Here is an 18,524-nt window from a genome sequence, read left to right as displayed (position 1 = left end):
AATAAATTGTGATACATTGATTTTATAGAGTACTATAATGCAATTAACATCAACAAATATGAGGAATATAAATACATCTAAAAATCCTTATAAAATAATTCAAAGTAAAAAAATGAGAATCAAAAGAAAAGAGGAGAAAATAGTATTGCTCTATTACGAAAAATGGAAATGAATGAATACATAAAGAATTTTGTTGGAATCCCTGAAAATAACTGAAAATCTGTAATACTTTATGTGCTAAAAGGCTACAATACACATATAAACAGCTGTATTGATGATTAATATTAAGTCCAAAATGAAATACTAAAAAATTACTTAACTGAGAGGAAGTATCCTATAATGGAAGGAGAGTCAAGGTTGGATGCAGGAAGATATGAATTTAATGTTTCTTCTTACCCATTCATACTGGCTGCATAATTCTAGGCATAACTTATCTAAACTCTCAGTGCTTTAGATAAGTTTCTAAGACCACAAATTTCAAAGAAGTTAACACCCTTCATTGATAGAGGCTATTTCCTTACTGTTACCACTGAAATTCTAGTTTCAGTCTCCATCTCAATCTTTCCCCTTTTCTTCCTTTATTTATCTAGTTGTTTGCCCTTTGTTTTCAAAGAGAAGCAATAACATCACAGAGTACTGTCTTGACTTGCATGAAAATTGGATTTAAGTGAGTCAAGGTTTCAGAAATTCAACAGTTTCACCCTCTCTTCTGGTCATTGAAGTCCAGTGGCAAAACAAAAGTTAAGCTAACCAGTGATGGTCCAGTATGCAGTGGATGACCTTGGGGCCTTCGGTGTCTGATCAAGCCCTAAGATTTCCACAAGGATATCGGAACAAATTATTCTCATCTACCCATTCTGCCTAAAGTCTTAATATGCAATGGATTTGAAATTTGTGGATTACCCTCAACCTAATTTAGCTTGTCTGCCAAAATGGTTTACTGGGGTATGACTGCTATGTGTGCCAATGTTAATATAAAGTTTCAAATCTAGAAATATGGTGGGGAAATGAGCAAACAACAAAAGGGTTGGAGAATTTTTATTTCTCAAGCTTTAGGCTTTTTCACATCGTTTTCTTTTTTCAGAGCTAATTCAGGGGATTTGGAAGTTTTCTGTGCTTCCAAGTGTGATCAGGGGACAAATGCAGTCACTGTTCTTTGGTTTGCAATCTGATCCTTAACCAGCAAGGGCTTCTCTAGTTTTGGGATTAGATGTGATACTGCCATTCATGACTTCCAGTCCTTCTTGGTGAAAAAGGTTCCACTCTGCCTAGAGGTGAAACTTGGGTGACAGATGGACTTAGGAGGAAAATGAGCAGCTCTGAAAAGGGCTTGAAATGTCCTCAAAGATGCTATTTCTCCCTGAATACCTCATGCACCTCATACACCTAATAATAAGCGAAGGTGTCAAGGCATCAAGATTTCTTTGTGTATTTTTGAGAAAGGATCCCTAAACTCCCAATACTAAAACATTCCTTAACAGTTGTAGAAAGCCATCCATTCCATGTGATGGACCAAAAAAAAAAAAAGTCAAGGAACTAAACTCACAGTAAAAAAAAGATTACTCTCAAATCTTAAATAGAACACATTTTATATAGGGAAGGGCAAAGAGTACTTGAGACTCTAGGTGAAGTGGATACAGATTGGAAAAAGATACAACAAGGAATTCTGGGGATCAAGGGTCAAGGACTTCTTCCTTCCATTTGGCCAAATCTGATTTTAAGGAGTTGTTTTCATCAATGAATTCTTGTACCTCTTTTCCCATTTGTCCAATTTTGATTTTTAAGCTATTATTTTCTTTTGTATTATTTTTGCCTCTTGTACTAGGCTGTTGATAGCTTTTTCATAATTTTCTTCCTTTGTTTTCATTTCTTTATCTATTTTTCCTCTACCATTCTTATTTGATTTTGAAAATAATTTTGAACTCACTCAGGAATTCTTATTGGGTTTGTGTCCATTTTATGGGTCCCCTCCAATTTTGAGGTTTTGCTTATAGTTGTTTTAATTTCATTATCTTCTTTTAAATTAGTGTCTGGATCTTTCCTGTCCATAGTAGCTTTTTTATGGTGAGGTTCTCTTTTATTGTTTACTCATTTCCCAACCCTACTTCTAGATTTGAAACTTTATATTAATGTTGGGCTCTGTGTTGGCATGGGTTGGGGAAGCTCACTGTCTCAAGTTTGAGACTTTTTTGCACTGTTGCTTTCAGACCTAGTTCTGGAGATTTGGAAGTTTGCACTGCTTCCAAGTGTGATCTGGGGACAGGTATGATCACTGTTCTTTTGGTTTGTACTCTGGTTCTTAACCAGTTAGGACCCTTCTTCCTCTGGGACTAGAAGTGATATTACCTTTCTCAACTTTGATTTCTTCTTGTTGGAAAATATTCCTCTCTGCCTTGAACTATGATACAGAAGAAGGAATAGGCAATGGAAATACCAAACAGGACCTGATTCTGAATCCAGTGGTAGCATAAGTGGTATCCTGAAATCTCTTTCTGAACAGTTGTCAGATCTCCTCACTATTTCTGGATTAAGAACTTCCAAAGCTGCTGCTGCTTCTGTCAGTACCATTTAATACCACTACTGGGGACATGTGACTTCTGATCCAGCTCTTTCCCCATGCCACAAATCTCTCTGATCTTTTATGCTGTCTTGGACTGGAAGGATGTTTCACTCTAATCTTTTGTTGACTCTGCCACTGCAGAATTCAACTTAAGTTGTTATTTTAAAGTTGTTTTCAGGGAAATGTTAAATGAACTCAATTTAGTGCTTTCTCTACCATATTGGCTTTGCCCCCAGAAATTTTTCAATAGTAAAGTCTCAATAACAAATTTATTTCTTTATTTCTCAATTTGGTTTAAGCAAAAGGTTCTATTAGATTTAGGAAATAGTTCATGATCCTCTGGGAAGAAAAGATTGAATCATTTCTGTTCTGGCATCAAAGATTCTTATTGAAACTAATTTAGGATATAAATTTGATTGTGAACTTCTTGAAGATATCATACACAGTAGGTGTTTAGTAAATGTTTAATTGAATAAACCATTATAAGGTATGTGGGTCTGCTGTTCATTATTTTTTTATGGTTTTATTTTTTTTCTTTCCCTCAACCACCACATAGTTAATTTTGAGGTCCCAAATTACCTACTTCTGATGTCCACTGAATGCTTGGGAACAACAGGAAGATATAAATGGGCACTATCTTAAAAAGATGAGTCATATATAGGATAACAGTACAAGAAACTGTGCTACAATTGTATGTGAAGCAATAAATAGAAACTCAGAAAAGAAAAAAAATTTTGAGAATGTTAAATAAGCATGTATTCCTGAACATTGATTCCTTGAGGTCAGTGTTTGGTCTGAATACAATTTTATGAGGTAAGATATGCAATTGCAAAGCTGTTGATTATTAGGGGAAAAATCATGTATAATACATCTTTGACAAAACTAAGATTTCTTGGATAAATCTGAACTTGGCATAAGTATAAGAGTCATTAACTTACTGATAAATGCCTAAAACATTAAAGGATTTTGCAATCATAGTATCATAGATCAAATACTGTAGGGGACCTCAGGTACTATCTAGGCCAATTCCCTCATTACAGATGAGGAAAGACATAAATAGTTGTCAAATTAAAGACCAATTATGTAAAATCTTTTAAATCAGACATGTCAAACTCCCAGGCAGCTGGTAAAACACCAAAGTTCAGGTCAAAGTAACTTAAAAACTAATTGTGAAATAGTTAACAAAACAAATAAAATATGATACAACATAGATAATGTTAATCTATGGTTTTCTATGTCAAAATGTGACCCATAGGGATTTGTTTCTATTTGAGTTTTACCTTATTGCCATCCATTATTGAAAATTATTATCAGTAATGATGAGAGATTTCTCATCAGTAATGAGAAATTAAAATTAAAATAACACTGAGGTTTTACCTCACATCAAACAAATTTTTCAAAGATTAAAAAAAGAGAGTGTTATAATAACTGCAAAAAGGTAGACTTTTGGTTTGGCTGTGAATTGGTTTATTGTTTATTCTTGCTGTACTTTTGCCATAATCCCTGTTTAGTCAAGGAACCCCTAACCAAAAGACTACTGCTTACGTTTGCTCTCATGTTTAGGGCTACCTGGTTTCCTGCTGGACATAGATTGATCCCCAGAAGGAATTTTTGTACCATATGGTTATAGTGAACTGAATGATTATGAATGATTTATGTGTGAATTAACAAAATCTTTCAAAATATAGACCCTCTCCATAGTATCTCATGCCTTACTCTCTCATCACCAATTTCTTCTCTTCCATTAGTTTGTATGGCCTGGAAACAAAAGGCAAAACCACTTGCTGACACTACTATACTGTCTGGGATAGTATATAGGAAGCCCAAAGAGTCTATACAGCTAGTCTCAAGTAGAATTACATCCAGCTTTCCTGAGATTTATTTCTGTTTATTCTCCATCAAAAATCTCCTTTTTTGAGTCATGTTAATTTAAGCCAATCTATTCCTTCCCTTAAGAACTTTTCTTTTGAGTTTTTGTCTGACTGTCCAGATTTTCTTTACATGTCACAATAGTCTCCTCACCTGGAAATTAATTGCCAACAAGGCTCCTTCCTCTGATTAGTCTGCCTTTCTCCAAACCTCCATTTTCAGAAAAATTATGAGGCCAGTCATGTTTTCTTCCTCAACTCTTGACTTTCTACATTATATACTCAAAATGGTACCTTTTCATTTATGCCCTTTTTTTTTTAAAGCTTCTATTCAGGAATTTTTTTTCCTCCCATTAGAATGTAAACTTCTTGAAGATGGGGGTAGTTTTTCTGCTTTTTTTATTTGAATTCTTAGATTTTAGTACAGTTCCTAACATAGTAAGTGTTAAATAATCACATTATTTATACTGCATAGCACATAGGAGATATTTAAAATATTCATTGGTTAATTGATTAATCATATAATAGAAGTTTAGAAATATATATATTTCAAGCCTTGTTTTACAAACTCACCTTATGTACAGACTGTTTACATAGATTATTTTAGATTCAGAACCAGAACTCGCAATTCCTCCTCTGTAGTCTATGTTGACTCACTATTTAATTATTCATATTGAGAGAGGGAAACAAAAGTATAGATGTCATGCAGTTATAACAAAAATCACATATATTGAGCTTTCAAATGCATTTTGTACATTTAAATATAGTTGCACCTGATTTTGGATTTTTGAAGTATTTTGAAGAAATAATGAAATTATTCCATGAATTCTAAATGCAGAAGGAGCTGGGAAACTGTCCAGGTTTTCCACACTGAAAACACCTCACTTGTCCTCACTTTGTACTAGAGAGTCAGCATTATTCCCTTTTATCATTACAAAACATTTCACTAATATTAATCTCCTTTTCTATCTTGATGTTTTTCTAGTTCACACTTTCCAGTAAGGGAATGGAAATTTTATGTTTTGGTCTGAAAAAGCTGCTGATGGGCTTTATACTTCATAGGAAAGTAAAAGTAAATAAAGAATAGTGAAAAGTTTAAAGAACATTTTCTTTGGTGTACAGGGATCAGTTTTAAGGAACAGGGAAGGTTTAGTTCAGAAAATAAGAAAAGTTACTAAGGACATAATAGCTCTTCTCATTCATTTGAAGGACTGTCTTGTGGAAGAGCTTTTGATTTGTGCTGCTTGTTCAGAGACAACAGAACTGAGTAATAAACAGATAATGCAAACAGGAAGATTTTATCTTGATATAAGTAAAATTTGCTTGTAATTAATTGTAAGTACCAATTATAGTTATTTACTACTTTAGATAATTTTGTGCTTTCCATGAATAGAAGTCTCCAAGTAAAGAAAGATCTAGAAAAGAGACCTCTTGCACTGTCCCTAAATGGGACAGTATATTATGACACTGGAAGCTGTGAAGAAATGGCAGCAGTCCAAATTGACTCATATGCTGTCTTCCTTAAGTATATCAGATGTAGTGCAATGTGTGAATTCACTACCAACTGATGTTTCCCCTTGGGGCACCAATCCAATAATCACCTCAAATCCTTTCTGGCAATTTCTGGGATCACCTCAAAAATATCTACAGTATCTTCTATGTCCATCATATAGCATAGTCTGCAAATACCTACATTTTTGCTAAATTGCCACTGTACATGGATCTCCAAGTATCAGTACATTATCTACATTGTCTGGGTTCAAGATGATTTAACTAAGTGGTTACATGGTACATTGCTCAAAATTTACATACACACATATATTTTCATTTTTTCATGAAAGTCTTATTCAATTACTTCCTACTTCTCACTTATTGCATGGCAACCCAGAAGACCAACTTTCAAAATTAGCTACTTATGCATGTCAGCAAATCTGGTTCGAATGACAAATGAATTCATAGGATCATTCCAGGTCTGGAAAGAACCATAGGGGACCTTTTATAGATGAGAATATTGAAGTCCATGGAGGTAAATGATTTACCCATAACTAGAAAATTTGAATCCCGGGTCTGGCATTCTATTCATTATGACATATTATTTCTCAAATTTCCTGAATATGGAACATGAAATCCAGATCTCAAAGGCCATGTGATTGATGAAATCCTGTGTGCTGGTGAGCTCATTTCATATTGTAATCCTATAGCCTACTATGTGGCTTTTTTTAAATCTTTATTTGTGTACACTTTTTAAGATTCCTTATAAGAAAAAATGGTGGCCATCATAAATGACTTCTAATCTCTTTTTTATTCCAAATCATCATCATCACCCTGCAAATAATTCAAATAGATCAGAAGATACCATTTGACTACATTTTACACAGATGAAGAAAGGTGTGAAATAAGATCATTTTTATTCAATGATACCAACACCTCATTTTTCTATAGTTGTCTTTTTAATAATTTCCTACACAATAACTCTGTGTAATAATAAATTAAAATATCCCATTTTGTTTACATTTTGCTGATGAAGAAACTGAGGTTCATTGTGATTAAATTACCTTCCTAGAGTGCCAAAGCCAAGACAAAAACATGAGATCCCCTAATTCTTGTCTAGTACTCTTGTCACTGTACTATGACTGTTTTCCAAAGAGTTTTAGTTCCAGAGGTAGTTTATTATGGGAATCCTTGTTAGCAAAAATAGAACATAGGAGTCAAAGAAATATTTATTAAACATATTCTGTCCCAAGTGCATTTTAGTTTCTTTTCTTACATTCTTGGCTTTCTGACCCTCTCTGACTGAATTGGAACTGGTCCTTATACCTGGTGAGCATGGGTCCCCTCTTGGTGATTCAGAAGCTTCATCCAGCTCTGGTTAACTTCTCCCCCATGTATAACCTATTTAACAAATGGTCATCTAGCTCTTGCTCAGAGATTTCTGGTGATGAAAGCTCCAGCTAACTTCACAAACTAGAATAGATCTAATTGTTAGGAATATATCTGGCCAAAATGTATCTCTTGGTAATTTCTTTTTCTTTAAGTGTGATCAGGGAATCCAAGAAGCATAAGGCTAAACTTTTTGTCATATGATAACCTTTTAAATGATTGAAGACAAAAATTATGTCCTCATCCCCCCTCAATTTTTTCTAGGATACATTTCTCTATTTCTCTTAAATGATTTTCATATGATCTAAAGACTTTTTTTTTTTTGCCACCTTGGTTATCCTCAAACTTATCAATGTTTTCATTTCTGTTGTTTTGTTTTAAGATGTGACAACATTTAAAAATATTTATTTACTTAAAGTTAAATACAAAATAAGAAAAAAAACAAAATAAAAAAAGAAAGACAGAAAAAGGAAAAAGAAACACATTGCCTTGGGCCAGCAGAACATAGGAGTGGATTCAATATATGCAGCAATAAACTTTCATTTCAAGAAAGCATATATAATAATAGAAAACATTACTTTCATGACTGGCCATCTATTCTTTGCTTCCTTATAGGTTATTCTTTTGTTCTCTGCTGTGCACATTTCACTTTATTATTCTTTTCCTTTTTTTATCTCCCCTACCTTACCCAAATAGGCCACAGTTAAGCACAAATATATTTATACACTCTCACACATATACATACATACAAATTTATACATACATAGATATGTGTCCGAACCAATATTCATATAGCTGACATATAACATATTTTTCTCTTGAATGAATCTTTAGGTTTGACTTTGTCTGAGATCAATGATTACTAACCCTACTTGTTTTATCAAATAAATTCTACTCCTGATCTTTGTTGTGTTTATATTTATCTTATTTCCTATCCCTGCCAACTCTTCTACTTTAGTTCTACTCCTTAACTTCCCTTGCTATTACTTGCTCCCCCACATATCCATGGATCTCTCCTCATCTTCTCCCCCACCTTCTCCATTCCTCTTAATCCTATTAATCAACACAACTTATCCCATTCTCATCCTTTCCTGTGGTACCTTTTCCCTCTGAGTTTAAACTTTCCCTACATACCCTTTTCCCATTACTGTAATGCTATATCCCCTTCTATACCCTACCTTATCTTATTCCCTCCCATCTTATTTTTTTTTTATATAGATTTTGGAGAGTATTATACCCTCCATGGTATATGTAGTATTTCCTACCCCTTCTTTAAACCAACTAATGCCCCAATTTTTCTTTTGAACTACCCAGTTCCTCTTGTCAGTCTTAGATGTATGGTCTATGTTTCAATGTATAAAACACAGATAGTTTCCAGACTTAGATTCCCCCATCTCCCCACACTGTCAGGAGGTGAAAGTTGGTATGGTTTTGGCTATCTCCAGATAGCCATAGAGCTTCTATCCAGATATAATTTTTATATTCATGAAGTTGACAGAAACAAAAAAAAAATTTCCTTTATGATCACCTCTCTATTTATCTTCCTATCTTCTCCCTTTCTCCTCATCATATTCTTTGGAAGAATGTTGCAAAATTTCATATATAGCAAAATATAATTTTTTGAAACCTCATTCATGTTATGTAGTGATTGTCACACCACTCTGAACATAAAAGATGCTTAATAAATGCTCATTGAATTGGATTTCACACACACAGCTGGAGTTGCATAAATGTTAATGAAGATTTATTAAAATTTCCATTTGAAAGTTGAGCAATATGCTTTTGTATAAATAATTTAAAATACTGTACAGCAGACTAGTAGTAGAGTAAAAAAATATGTCAGAAGAGATTCTTACAACTTAAAAAAAATTGTCAACTAAAGAAAGTGGGTAATGTTTATTGCCTATGAAAATGCTATTGCAACATTTCATTTAACAACAGTATACAGCCACCTGGCAGAAGGAAGTATTGTGGTTAATGGTTTTTGATTCTGGCCCAGAGCCAGAAAATAACTCCTAACAGTTCCAGAGATCCAAAAGTGGAATTGATTGCCTGAGAAGGTAGTATGTTTCTCCTCACTGGAACTAGAAATGGCACCAAAAATGACCACCTAGCAGTGATTGTGCATGCACAGTGTAATGTGTGAATTTTGTGTCTTCAGAACCAAAGCTTTGGTGAAGTTTGGTGATGCAATATGGGCAAGCACTGCCAGAAATATCTTGGATTCATCATGCATTTGATTTTGAATTATTTTTTGGACATTGTGTTCAAAACCTTTTATAGTTGCCAACTTTTTTGTGAGCCCCAAATTCAGTTATGTGATTCCATATGCGGTCAAGACTCACAGTTTAAGAAGCTTTGCCTTATATCACATTATGAATTAAAAACTAATAGTGTAATGCCAGAGAAAGTGAGCAAGATAGAGATTAGAGAACAATTTAATAATTTATTAAATGGAAGAGATTTACTGGGACCAAATGGATCCATGGTTTGGTTCTAGGGCTCAATGAGACTATTGTCTCAAAGAATCTAGCAGTGAATGTAAGCTACAAGATTCTTTTATAGGGTAACAAGAACAATGACTTAATGGGGGAAGTACATGGATGGGGGTGATCTAATGGGGGGAGGCACCTAGGATGAGGCTGACATAATGAAGGCAGGCACCTAGGATGACATAATGGAAGGAGGTAGCAGAGAGGCTCCTGATATTCCAATGATGTCTAAAATGGATAAAGACCTTTATCCCATCACACATTAAGAGGGAATCCATTATAGCCTAAGGTCTAAGATATAAGACCTTTATCCTAACATTAAAAGAGAATGGTTATAACCTGAGGCAGAGTAATTGAATAGGACAATTAGGGAAACTGGGTCAGGACATTAAGAGAATTGCGGCACAACAAAGAAAGTCAATCCTGGATGTCTATTTATTGGGTATCATTTTCTTTTTTCTCTCTTTTAAGATGAAGTCAGATTGTAAAATGACTGGTAAAGCAAGAAGGATTAGAAAGTAGATCAAAAGACTTTTGCTTTTATTCTTTCTTATTTCTTCAATAACATTTGTTTTCTTTCCCTTCCACTACCCTTTCCACTTCCTCATGTAAAAGAGGAAAAAATTAAAAATCTTGTAATAACTATTCCTAGCTAAACAAAAGAAATTACTATGTTATCCATGCACAAAAACATATTTTTCATTCTATTTTATTCCTGAATTCATCACCTCTCTAATAGGATATAGTTAGAATCATTCATTAAGGCTCCTTTGAAATTATAGTTGGACATCTGAAGTCTTGTAAAATTGTTTGTTTTTATGGTATTATTTTATAAATTGTTCTCCTATTTATATTCTCTTTATTCTGAATCAGTCAGCTCATGTAAATCTTCCCAAGTTCTTTGAAATTATCCCTTTCATGATTTAAAAAAAATATTTTACTTGTTTATTTATGAATTAAAAAGCATTTCTATAACATTGGAGAATTAAAAATAAGATATTTGCACATGAAACTTCAAATCTACTAACTCCAACATGCTATTTGTTTTAAATACATAATAAAGTTATTATGTAACTTTATTTTTATTGTTTTTTCCTTTTCCCTTCCTCACTGTAGAGATGGCTTCCTTAAGGCACAAATATGTAGATGTGTAAAATCATTTAATACATACTTCTATTTATCAGTTCTTTCTTTCTCTGGATGCAGATTGTGTTTTACTTTATAGATAATGTAGTTATTTGGTATTTCTAATAGTCAAAATAACTTTGCCTCTCAAAGTTGTTTTTAAAAACAATATTGTTATTACTATACACAATATCCTTTCTGATCCTTTTACTCTTCATTTTTTATTCAAGTCTATTCATTTTTTTACAGTCAATAAGCTCATCATTTCTTATAGCACAGTATTCCATCATAATCGTTTACATAGAATGTAATAGTATTCTCTTTCTTTGATCTTTGTAGGATGTACAGGGATTCTTGGTCAAAGGATAAGCATAGTTTAGTGATTTGGGGGATGATTTGGGGAGATGAAAGTATTTAGATGTGAAAATAACAAAAAATTATTTTTTAGTCTCATTTATAGATTAGAAAACTCAGCTTCAGGGAGACAAAATTACTTCTCTAAGTTCATGTGCAGGTCCTTTCACTCTAGATTCACTATTCTTTTAATCACTCCAAGTATAATTCTATACTTAATGATTCCATGATAATAAGGATTTGATTATAGTTAAAAGCATGGATCTTATTGTAATATTGTTCAAACACCTTTTTTTCACACAAAATTTACATTTTGAAAGCATTTTTGTCATATTTCATTTTATTTTAGAGTTAAATGCATTAGCTGCAACCAGCCATGAACTGGTAAATGTTTAACAACTGACTTTCTGGGGGCGGGGGGGGGGGGGGGGGGGGGGGGGGAGAGAAGGCATACAATCCATTTTAAAGTTTGATCAGTACAATTAACATTTTTCTTTATCATTTTCCTAAGTCTAGATAATTAGCAAGATAATAAATCAAGCCCTGATTTATGGCATTTGCTGATTACTCCCAATGGAAATTTGATAATTGGCTTTCCTGAGCTAATATGAATTGCTTCCAGTGAATCCTGAGTGATAGTGTGAAATGAAGTTGCCCCTCATTTGGTGGGGTGTGGGAAGAAGGGCTTTAGTTCTCCCTTTTGTTGCCTAAACTTTATAAAATATAATCTAGTGCATTCATCTCATTTTTCAGATGAGGTAACTGTGGCCCAAGGAAATTAAGTGAAATGTTTAAGGTCACATTTCTATTAAGTCATGGAGTCAATATGCAAACTTAAGTTCTCAGATTTCAAATCCAGTGCTGGTGCAGTGGAGAGAGTTCTGGGCTTAGACTCGGGAATACCTGAGTTCAAATGTGGCCTCAGACACTTGATAGCTGTGTGATTCTGGACAAGTAATTTAAGACTGTTTACCTCAGTTTTCTCATCAACAAAATGAACTGTAGAAGGAAATGGCAAACCTTTCTTTCCATCTTTGCCAAAACAAAACAAAAAGCCAAATGGGGCCACAAAGAACTGGACACAATTAAAACAACTGAAGAACAACAAATGAAATCAGTAAATTAATGATGATTTAATAAGTTCCTGTGTTATATCAAGCATTTGAGAGACACAGAGGGTACAGAAATAAAAATGAAAATAGTCCTTGCCCTTAGGGATTCATGTCTTTTAAAAATTTAATTTAATTTTTGTAAAAAGCAAGGTAATAAATCCTATCTTATCTGCTTTACCCAGTTGTGAAAACCTAATCAGATAACCTATGCAAAATACATTGTAATTCCAAAGTACCATATATATTTACTCTATTAATATCTGGATTTTTCCCTACTAAAATTTTTTTTGTTCCTTCTCTACCATCTATTGAATGGTTTCATGCTCCATCGTGGGGATCAGAGTTGTGGAAATAGCCACATAGTCCAGTTTCTATTCCTTTGTCCTTAACTCAGAGAATCCTTGAAGGTAGAAAAATTATCCATCTTTTTTTCAAATATGATGTGCACATATTCCCTGGTTCAAGAACTCTTGTAGAATTTGCACATCGATGAAGTTGAGTTTCTATTTGAATGCTGTAGGGTTACCAGATTAGGGTCGGTTCTTAATGTAATTCATTAGAGCATGAAACCAAAGTGTCACAATAATTATTTTCAATTGGCTAAATATCATGCAGATAGCTAAAGAAATAGGTATTAGGTTAAAGATCATAGCTTCAGCTAAGTTCAGTTTGACAAATGAGTTAGCATGATATCCTGGAAAGCTCACTTGATCTGGTTCAGAGGAGCTGTTTTGAAGCCTAGTTCTGTTGCTTATTATCATTGTAATTGTACTCAAACAAGCCTCCTAAACTTTCTGGGTCATAAGTTTCCTCCTCTGTTAAAAAAAAACTAGGTTATTTGTTAGTCCCTTTTAACTCTAGACTTTATGATCTGCTTCTTTGGAAAAGCAGGGTGGCAAAGGGAGACAGACTAATTAGAAGTTATCAAAATAGTACAGACCAGAAGTAAACTGTATAAATTGTATGCTTAAGTTAGGGAATTAGTGACTTTGCTATGCAGACCCTGACATGTGTCTTTGTTTTAAAAACAAAGAAAAGTTTTGGCTTCTTTGAACCAAAGCCGTACCTTGTTTTCTAACCTGGAAATTTCTATTGAATATTTTATCATACCTACTACCACAGATAATTGATTTGCATACTCTTATACCATTGTCTATTTAAAATCGAACCTAAAGATAGGACAAAGAATCCTGGGCAAGAAAAAAATGGGAGGTCCAAATTCTACAATATACTCTCCTGTTGCCTTCTTTAATTTTTACCTTTTTTTGAGGGGAGTATAATTTTTAAACTTCTCTACATCAGAAATGTCAAACTGAAGCCATCACATTGAAGAGAGGAATCAGAAGCATATTAAAAAATAATCTGGAAATATTTACACATTAAAAAATACTATTGATAATTATAATTAATAATGTTATTACTTGATTTTCTAAGTGAATCTACAGTCAGCAGGGATTCTTATGTATACTTTATGTGTGGCTTTCTACTTGATTTAACACTATTGCTTTTGAACACTGACATTCTTCACCCCTCGAATTTCATTTTTGGTGAGATGGTGAGTATATGTTTTTCCGTTTACAGAGATATGAAGAGATTCTCCCTAACCCCTCCATATAGAACATATTCCTAGTGCTTAATATGATGTCTGGCACATAGTAGTGTGGTGCCACAGTTCCTTTTTAATGTCCTGACCTAGTTTCTCCATTGTCCTATTTACTCTACCTCAGGTTATAACCTTTCCCTCCTTATGTTTAATGAGATAAAGGTTTTATATCTTTAGGCTATAATCATTTCTTCTTAATGTTTGACAGGATAAAAGTCTATCCATTTTAGACATCATTAGAATATCAGTAACCTCTCCAGTACCTCCGTCCATTGTGTCATCCTAGGTGCTTTCCCCCATCAGGTCATCCCCATCCAGGTACCTCCCCTGTTATGTCATTGTTCTTGTTATCCTATAAAATTGTATCTGATACTCATTGCTGGATTCTTTGAGACGATAGTCTCATTCAGCCCTGGGACCAACCATGGATCCATTTGGATCCAGAAAATCTCTCCATTTAATAAACTATTAAAATTGTTCTTGAATCTCTGTCTTGCTCAGTTTCTCCAGCATTACATTTTGGAGCTCCTCACTGACATAACAGAAACTGAGAACGGGACTAGGGATTACAGAAATTTCAAGTCTCCACTTTGGTCCTGGAAACAGTTGGGGATCTGGGTACCAGCTGGGGCCACACCTGACAGTGAATACGTTCGATTGGGCCAGGGGAGAGTAAGACACAATCTTAGCACCTGCATTCTAAGAATAATAGAATGCTGATGGAATGACGGGCATTGAATTCTGAGAAGGTTATTATTCAGGACACTGGATAATACCCTCTGGTTTTGTGTCTCCTAGATCTGTTTTTGTCTATCTGTCTGTCTGTGTTTTGGCTTTGGTTTTGATTAGTGTCAAACTGGACGCAGTTGACACTACTTGAGGATCTCCTAAGACACATCTGGTTCTGTGTGCCAGTTGGCACAACTCTGGGCATTACAGAGTATAAATCTGGGTGTTTTTTTTTTTAAGACACCATCTGGCAAAAAAATACAAAAACCGGCAGGCTCCGTTTGGATTATGGGAAGGGAGGGCAGACCTGGAGCTGACTTTGACTGCTGAACAGTCTTACTGTGCTCTGTGTTCTGTGAGAGTTTTTTTGTCTGTGTGCCCCTGGTCTGTATTACTTTGACTGCTGGACAGTCTATGTGTATTCTGTATAATTTGTTTGTTTTGTTAATTTTAAGAGCTCTGTTAAATTTAAGAACAATGATCAAATTTGGGAATTAGTTATTTCAATACTGAACTCCAGCTGGAGAAAACATTTGATTAGGAATTTTAAGATAATTCTAAATTTGGGAAATGAATTTTACTGTTGCCTATGCAGGCTAGAATTAGTTATCTTTAAGTATAAGATCTTAAAAGAACAATAGCTTGTTAAAGAAGTTCTGTTAACTTCCCTGAAAGGGGTCATGTGCCTCTAATTAGGTAAAGTACGCAGCAAAAAGGATCTGACTTTTCTGAAAGCTTCAGCTCTGGCCAAGTTGGAGTTTAGGAGGAGTCCATTGGGAATAATGGCCACATGGGGCCAGAGAAAGAGAAAGAAAAACTATGCTGTTTCATTATTTGAAATATGATAGGAAAAGCAGCTTTATATTATTGGGAATTTAAAGCTGTATTTTGGTTCAGAGTTTGTTACCTATATTATAATATTGTAAGTTATGCTTTAAATCCAGTTGTGTTGGACATGTGGGTTTTAATGGAATCTTCCCCACCCATTCCCCCCACTGATTTCTTCTACTTTAAATGTTGGGTGGGGTAGGGATCTTTTGTCTTCAAAGGTAAAGATTTAAACTCACCCCCCCACTGCTGTTACTTCAGCTATTGGAGCATCTAGTTAGCCTGGAGTGAAGTTTAGTTCTACTTCCCTCCCTTCTCTTCCCCTGGTCTTTTGGGAGGTGGAGTGGGGGGAAAGGCAGTCTCATGGAATCCTCTCCTCCCTCCTCCCTCTAAACTGTTTCAGACAGTTTTTTTTTTTTTTTTTATCAAGTTGTAGCTACATGGTTCTTGGCTAAAAGCAGCAAACTGATTTGTATAAATATAAAGTTATGGTAAATATCTGTTTAGGATTTATTATTGGAGGTAACATTTCTTGGGTTTGTAGTTAATATGTCGCTGCAATTTTTTCATCCTATAACTGATTTCTATAATCAGAGCAATGGTCAATAAGAAATTGTTAATGCAATTCAATTATGTCATATCTTGCTGTTTCCAATCTGGTCATCTGTAATCATTATTTCCTAAATACTTGAGGAAATAAGTATTTAGTCTGGTCATCTCTATTGGTTACTAGATATTGTGTCTGGATATTCACGTTTTTTTTAAGGTTTATAACTAATGAGAGGCTACATCTTGTAGTAGTCCTTGTGGACCAGTCTTTCTATCTCAGACTGTTCTAACCTTTCTTTGTTAGATTTGTTTTTGTTTCTAGATTTGATCAAATTAGATCAAGCTTTGATTGTCAGCATGCCATAGCACACTCATCCCCTTCTCTGGACTGAGAATCTCCGCCCATCTTCAGCAGGAAGCAGGTTTTGAGAAAACCATCGCCCCCTCTCCTAATGTAATTTGGACTGATGTGGGGAAGTGGGAAAGTAGTTGAATTGTTAGAATTTTACCTGTATTACTGTGTGTTTAAGACTTGGGATGGAAATTGTTAAACTTGTGCTGTTATGTTTGAGGGATTTTTAGTCTGTTAGGTGCATGGTTATTTGATAATTCCTTTCCCCCCCCCCCAAAAAAAAAAATGAGGAAGAAATAGGAAATTGGGGAAACTGGTATATTTTCTTAAGGCACTTCTGCCCCACCCTCTATCTTACTAGTGTAGATTTAATTAGAAGTCCTTTAAACAGTCCTTCTCATTTTTACTCTTTGCTTAAATTTAATGGACTATGAATTGCTGGTTTTGAAATCCCTTATTCTACAGGAATTGCCCTGGAAGACTCAGTTTTTGGGATTATTTTTTAGAAACAACCAGAAATCGGATACCTGTTTTGGGACTGGCAGTCTCTCTGACCTGTTTTTCCACTCCTGTTACCCCAGGTCCTTAATTAGTATTTCAGTATATTTAAAAGGACCTTGTAGTTGATATCAGGCCTCTAAAAGTTTGGGGTTAGCCTGCCTTTGTCTAACTGTGCATAATCTGCTCAGAAATCTGATCCTTTCCGTAGCCCTGTTTGTTCCTCTGGGTAGGACAGGTGGAGATACTCCAAGACTCGCCCTTCTCTCCTGGAGCGGGTTGCCCCTCTGAAAGGGCAGCACAACAGAGCCCTGCTGCTCTGTAAGCAGAGGCCAAGTCATGCACAAATGATCACAGACCTAACTCACAGTGATGCTCCCCAACTGCAGAGGATCTGACATAATTGAAATAAGGAACTTTGTGTATTGCTGATTAACTCTGGGGTTATCAGGGAGAGGCTTGACCTTGCCATAAGTATTTGCATTGTTTTAACTTTATTTTGATTTTTATTTGGTCTATTTACTTCATATAGGGTTGGTGCTAAGACCTTCTAGAGGAAGGTAATTCAAAGATTTGGTTAGAAGAGAGAGAGTGTGGAATGTTGTGCCACAGTTCCCTTTTAATGTCCTGACCTAGTTTCTCCATTGTCCTATCTGCCTCGGGTTATAACCTTTCCTGCTTAATGTTTGATAAGATAAAGATTTTATATTGTTAGGCTATAATCATTCCTTTTTAGTGTTTGACAGGATAAAGGTCTATTCATTTTAGACATCATTAGAATATCCTTTCCAGTACCTCCCTCCATTGTGTCATCCTAGGTGCCTCCTCCCCTCATTAGGCTATACCCATCCAGGTACCTCTCCCATTGTGCCATTGTTCTTGTTATCCTATAAAAATCTTCCTGTCCCAATACTCAGGCTGGATTCTTTGAGACAATAGTCTCATTCAGCCCTGGGACCAACCATAGATCCATTTGGTCCCAGTATCTCTCCATTTAATAAACTATTAAATTGTTCTCTAATCTGTCTTGCTAAGTTTCTGCACCATTACAGTAGGTATTTAATAAATGTGTATTAACTGAATGACTTGCCCTAGGACCCAGCTTAGTGCATTCAATAAATCCTAGGTGATAATTTAATTCAATTCAACAAGCATTTGATAAGCTTCTATATTTTGTAAGGAATTTTGCTAATCATACATTCAATGAATTTAAATTCTGCTGGGCATGGTATAACATGCAACTTGAAAATTAAAAAATAGGGAATGAAAAAGATAGGAACAAATTTAAAGTACTTTAGGAATGCTTGAGGAAGAAGAGAACACTCGAAATTTAGGGAAAAAGTAAAATCTTAATGGCAGGGTGATCCTTGGGTTGAATCTTGAAGGAAGATGAGGATTCTGAAAGATGGAGATAAGGAAAGATCACATAAAAGGGATGACTTGTGTGAATGTAAGGATGGTTGATGAAATTTTGAGTATAGGAAACAACTAACCATCTGGTTTCACTAGAATGTAAAATATTTGAAGGGGAGTGATATGAAATAAAGTTGTTTGAAGCCACACAATTGAAGGCT

The sequence above is a fragment of the Sarcophilus harrisii genome, chromosome 2, assembly GCF_902635505.1.
Source record: "Sarcophilus harrisii chromosome 2, mSarHar1.11, whole genome shotgun sequence".
NCBI classification, from domain to species: domain Eukaryota; kingdom Metazoa; phylum Chordata; class Mammalia; order Dasyuromorphia; family Dasyuridae; genus Sarcophilus; species Sarcophilus harrisii.
The sequence above is the reverse complement of the archived record's forward strand: the minus strand, read 5'-3'. Positions refer to the sequence as shown.